Source organism: Manihot esculenta, chromosome 12, assembly GCF_001659605.2.
Source record: "Manihot esculenta cultivar AM560-2 chromosome 12, M.esculenta_v8, whole genome shotgun sequence".
Classification (NCBI taxonomy): Eukaryota; Viridiplantae; Streptophyta; class Magnoliopsida; order Malpighiales; family Euphorbiaceae; genus Manihot; species Manihot esculenta.
The window spans coordinates 17,715,364-17,721,380 of record NC_035172.2 but is presented as its reverse complement, the minus strand read 5'-3'; positions in this window follow the sequence as shown (position 1 = coordinate 17,721,380).

Sequence of the window (6,017 nt, the reverse complement as noted above, 5' to 3'; positions counted from 1 at the left end):
CCTTCACTTTTGATCGCGTCTGGATCGCCTCTATCTGAGTCCTTGGAGTATTAATGGAGGCTTCCTCCCTTCTCCTAGGAGTCATGAATGATGCTTCCCCCGACCTTTGTATTACTCGAAAGTAGGTTGCAACCTTTTGATGTATTGGAGTTGTAACGACCCCAAAATGGACCGTCACCGGCGCTAGGATTCAGGTCGGCTTAAGGCCGCCAGAACCCGTAGCAAGCCTGCTATACTCTCTGTGTACCTGTAAATCTCATACATGATCATACATTTTCTGTGAAAATAAAACTCTTTTCTGAACCAAGGCTTAACCTGTGCATGCACTATCTCTGTACTCTGTACTCTGTATCCCTGACTAGAGCTTGCTCTAGATGGGTTAACTCATACCTGTTAAGCCTGGTTTTCACATACAGAAAAACATATATACATATACAGATCATGTACAAAACATACATCACTAGGTCAAGCAACAACTATTACATCTCTTTAATATTACATGTCCACTCTAAGCTATTACAGATCTCTTTACTCTTCCTGTACTCTGCTGGACTGTCCCTGTACACTGTACACTGAACCTGCAAAACTGGGGTTAAGGGAGTGGGATGAGCTCTATAGCCCAGTGAGTAGAACAGTAAAACATCTCAGTAAAATATGATCTCATGGAATGCACCATATCACAGACAAGCCACATCAAGAGTAAACCTGTCACCACATAGTCCCAGTAACTCTGTGCCAGGGCGTAGTCAAAGGCTCCTGGACTTCCTGTCATATATGTATATGTGTATATAACACCATTGTACTTACCATTGCCAGGGCGTAGTCAAAGGCTCCTGGACTTTACTATATACCTGCCAGGGCGTAGTCAAAGGCTCCTGGACTTTGCTATACTTGCCAGGGCGTAGTCAAAGGCTCCTGGACTTCCTGTCTGAGACTATTGGATCATTCAGCATTCACTCACATCACCAAATAACGATGCAATGCAACATATTCGTGAATACTAATGCAATCAACCTATGGCATAAACATGATGCATGAGATATGCTCAAAAGCAGTTTATAGTTCAATTCAAAGTCATAAGTTTAGTTCCACTCACCTCTGGCTATCTGGACTGACTGACTCTGCAGGTTCTGAACCTCTGGAGCAGTACTCACTGCTGCTCTCTCTGGTTCCTCTGGTCTGTATAAGCACATAAAGACTCAAATGAGGGACCAAACAAGCTTATGACCAACTCTATTAAACTCCCCAAGAATCCCCTTACACTCACTCTAATACGCATGCAAAACATGCAAAAGAAAAGCTGGACAGAACACTTTCGGCGGCAGGTTCGGCGGCCGAATGTCCTCTCCAGAGACGAAACTCAAGCACCTTCGACGGCACCTTCGGCGGCCGAATCCCCCACACAGAGCCGAACATGCAAAACTCGCAGGGGCAAACTGTGGCAGCCTAAGCCACCATACAAGAGGTTCGGCGGCCGAATGAACCTTCGGCTGCCAAACCTGAGTTCATCCAGAACTCAGCTTCAACGGCAAACCATCTCCTCCTTCCCTTCAAGCTCTCCATACATGCATATACCAACTCCTCAACACACATATACATAAGTATATGATCACAGGGGTCCAAAACTATCTAATAACCCCAAACAACAAATCAAACATAACACATAAACATGTATACATGCATAACTCATCAAAACTATCATTAAGAACCTAAACATGCATCTCCTTCCACAAATCCCCCTAAAACCTTCAGAAAACATATTCAAGAACATCACTTACCTCCTGTAGTAAGAAGCTACACACTCTGAACAAGGGAAAACGGATCACCTCCTCTCACACTCTCAAACTCTCTCAAACTCACTTTTTGCTTCACAACCTTCAAAACTTGGTAAACGAGTAAACTCCTGCATGAGCTGCTCAAACTCAGCAAATAAACCAAGGGAGACGTGGCCAACGTCTGGCAACAAGTTGGACATAACACCTGTCCACAATGCTGACTAAGGATGGCTCAAAAGCTGGCTGACCAACACAGCTTCGGCTGCCGAATCGCATGCAAAACCATGCAACATTCAGGGGCCGAACTTGACCTTCGGAAGCCGAACATTGAGCACTTTCGGCGGCCGAACTTATCTTCGGCGGCCGAACTTGGCTCCTCTGCCTTGGTTTATTTCAACTCAAAACTCAAAACTAAAGAACTGTAAAACCAGAAAACACCTCATAATACTGAGACAACATAACTCCTACCCTTATATAGAATCCCAACACCCCGGATTCCACCAGACAATAGGAATTCCGGTGCCGGATTCTAGCCGGGTATTACATTCTCCCCTCCTTAAGAACATTCGTCCTCGGATGTTCCTAAAACACACAAAAACAAAACACAAGGAGGAAACTAACCTCAAAACAAATAGGGATACTGCTGGAGCATAGACTCTCGCGTCTCCCAGGTGCACTCTTCTAGATTATGGTGGTTCCACAACACTTTCACCATCGGAATCTCCTTGTTCCTTAGCTGTCTGATCTGCGTGTCCAGAATCCGCACTGGCTGCTCTATATAGGTGAGATCTGTATGAATCTCCACCTCAGGCTCACTCAGAACCTGATTCGGATCTGACACAAACTGTCGTAGCATAGAAACATGAAATACCGGGTGAATTCTCTCCATAGAAACAGGTAAATCCAGCTTATACGACACATTTCCGATCCTCTGCAACACCTCAAAGGGTCCAATGTACCGTGGAGCCAATTTACCTTTCTTTCCAAAACGAACCACTCCTTTCATTGGAGACACTTTCAGCAATACCCAATTACCCTTTTGAAACTCTAACTGCTTTCTGCGAACGTCTGCATAACTTTTCTGTCTACTCTGAGCTGTTTTGATTCTCTCTCTGATCATGGGCACCATTCTACTGGTAATGTCTACTAACTCTGGCCCTGCAAGAGCCTTCTCTCCTATCTCTTCCCAGCAAACAGGGGATCTGCACTTCCTCCCATACAAAGCTTCATAAGGAGCCATCCCAATGCTAGCATGATGACTGTTATTGTAGGCAAACTCCACCAAAGGTAGATGCTGCCTCCAAGAACCGCCAAAGTCTAACACACATAGGCGAAGCATATCTTCTATGGTCTGGATGGTCCTTTCTGACTGTCCATCAGTCTGTGGGTGGAAAGCAGTACTAAAATCTAACCTCGTGCCCATTGCACTTTGCAGACTCCGCCAAAAGCGGGAGGTAAACTGAGGTCCTCTGTCTGAAACTATAGACACTGGAACTCCATGTAATCTCACTATCTCATCCAGATAAACCTGTGCCAACTTATCCACAGAATAGTTACTCCGTACTGGAAGAAAATGAGCAGATTTCGTGAGTCTGTCCACAATCACCCATATCGAGTCTATCCTGTTGGACGCTACTGGTAAACCCACTACAAAATCCATGGCTATGTTCATGTCTGTCAACAACAGGGGCTACTGGTTCTGGTGGTAATACTGGGTCATTTAGCTCTAGGTGTGCTGCACTTGGACGGGTAGGGGAAGATGGATACATAGGATATGGTGGATAGTAGTGAGGATATGGCATATATGGCAGGTATGTAGGATATGGGTCAAAACGAGAGTATTCCGACATACCCTCCATCGGATACTCTGGCTCCTGAAACAAGGATGGATAGCCATAACCTGAGGCCTGACCGCCTCCCTCGGAATCGCCCATACCTTCATCCATAGACGGATCAGTCTCCATCGCCTCCCTCTCTTCCTCTGATCTACCTCCTCTAACTACTCCTCTTCTGCTCTCGTCCACAGACCTTCTAGGGTCTATTGACATACCTTCCCTGCTAGATCTCTGCGACCTTGCCCTTGGCAATGCAGGAGGACGAGCAGCTGGTCTCTCACTCTCTGGTGGGACTCCAGTCAATCGAGCTGATCGACGAGTTCCTCGCATCTTTCCTCTCTGAAAACACAACATATAACATACCATTTTAGCACATAAACATCACATAGCAATCATACACTCATGGCATATCATAGCAGATAGGACTCAAGACCCTATCCTAGTGGACATGATTTCCTATTGTGCTTGACCACTTCTAACCTATCTGAGCCCAACACTGTCTCTATAGGTCCGATCATGTGAACCTAGGGCTCTGATACCAATCTGTAACGACCCCAAAATGGACCGTCACCGGCGCTAGGATTCATGTCGGCTTAAGGCCGCCAGAACCCGTAGCAAGCCTGCTATACTCTCTGTGTACCTGTAAATCTCATACATGATCATACATTTTCTGTGAAAATAAAACTCTTTTCTGAACCAAGGCTTAACCTGTGCATGCACTATCTTTGTACTCTGTACTCTGTATCCCTGACTAGAGCTTGCTCTAGATGGGTTAACTCATACCTGTTAAGCCTGGTTTTCACATACAGAAAAACATATATACATATACAGATCATGTACAAAACATACATCACTAGGTCAAGCAACAACTATTACATCTCTTTAATATTACATGTCCACTCTAAGCTATTACAGATCTCTTTACTCTTCCTGTACTCTGCTGGACTGTCCCTGTACACTGTACACTGAACCTGCAAAACTGGGGTTAAGGGAGTGGGATGAGCTCTATAGCCCAGTGAGTAGAACAGTAAAACATCTCAGTAAAATATGATCTCATGGAATGCACCATATCACAGACAAGCCACATCAAGAGTAAACCTGTCACCACATAGTCCCAGTAACTCTGTGCCAGGGCGTAGTCAAAGGCTCCTGGACTTCCTGTCATATATGTATATGTGTATATAACACCATTGTACTTACCATTGCCAGGGCGTAGTCAAAGGCTCCTGGACTTTACTATATACCTGCCAGGGCGTAGTCAAAGGCTCCTGGACTTTGCTATACTTGCCAGGGCGTAGTCAAAGGCTCCTGGACTTCCTGTCTGAGACTATTGGATCATTCAGCATTCACTCACATCACCAAATAACGATGCAATGCAACATATTCGTGAATACTAATGCAATCAACCTATGGCATAAACATGATGCATGAGATATACTCAAAAGCAGTTTATAGTTCAATTCAAAGTCATAAGTTTAGTTCCACTCACCTCTGGCTATCTGGACTGACTGACTCTGCAGGTTCTGAACCTCTGGAGCAGTACTCACTGCTGCTCTCTCTGGTTCCTCTGGTCTGTATAAGCACATAAAGACTCAAATGAGGGACCAAACAAGCTTATGACCAACTCTATTAAACTCCCCAAGAATCCCCTTACACTCACTCTAATACGCATGCAAAACATGCAAAAGAAAAGCTGGACAGAACACTTTCGGCGGCAGGTTCGGCGGCCGAATGTCCTCTCCAGAGACGAAACTCAAGCACCTTCGGCGGCACCTTCGGCGGCCGAATCCCCCACACAGAGCCGAACATGCAAAACTCGCGGGGGCAAACTGTGGCAGCCTAAGCCACCATACAAGAGGTTCGGCGGCCGAATGAACCTTCGGCTGCCGAACCTGAGTTCATCCAGAACTCAGCTTCAACGGCAAACCATCTCCTCCTTCCCTTCAAGCTCTCCATACATGCATATACCAACTCCTCAACACACATATACATAAGTATATGATCACAGGGGTCCAAAACTATCTAATAACCCCAAACAACAAATCAAACATAACACATAAACATGTATACATGCATAACTCATCAAAACTATCATTAAGAACCTAAACATGCATCTCCTTCCACAAATCCCCCTAAAACCTTCAGAAAACATATTCAAGAACATCACTTACCTCCTGTAGTAAGAAGCTACACACTCTGAACAAGGGAAAACGGATCACCTCCTCTCACACTCTCAAACTCTCTCAAACTCACTTTTTGCTTCACAACCTTCAAAACTTGGTAAACGAGTAAACTCCTGCATGAGCTGCTCAAACTCAGCAAATAAACCAAGGGAGACGTGGCCAACGTCTGGCAACAAGTTGGACATAACACCTGTCCACAATGCTGACTAAGGATGGCTCAAAAG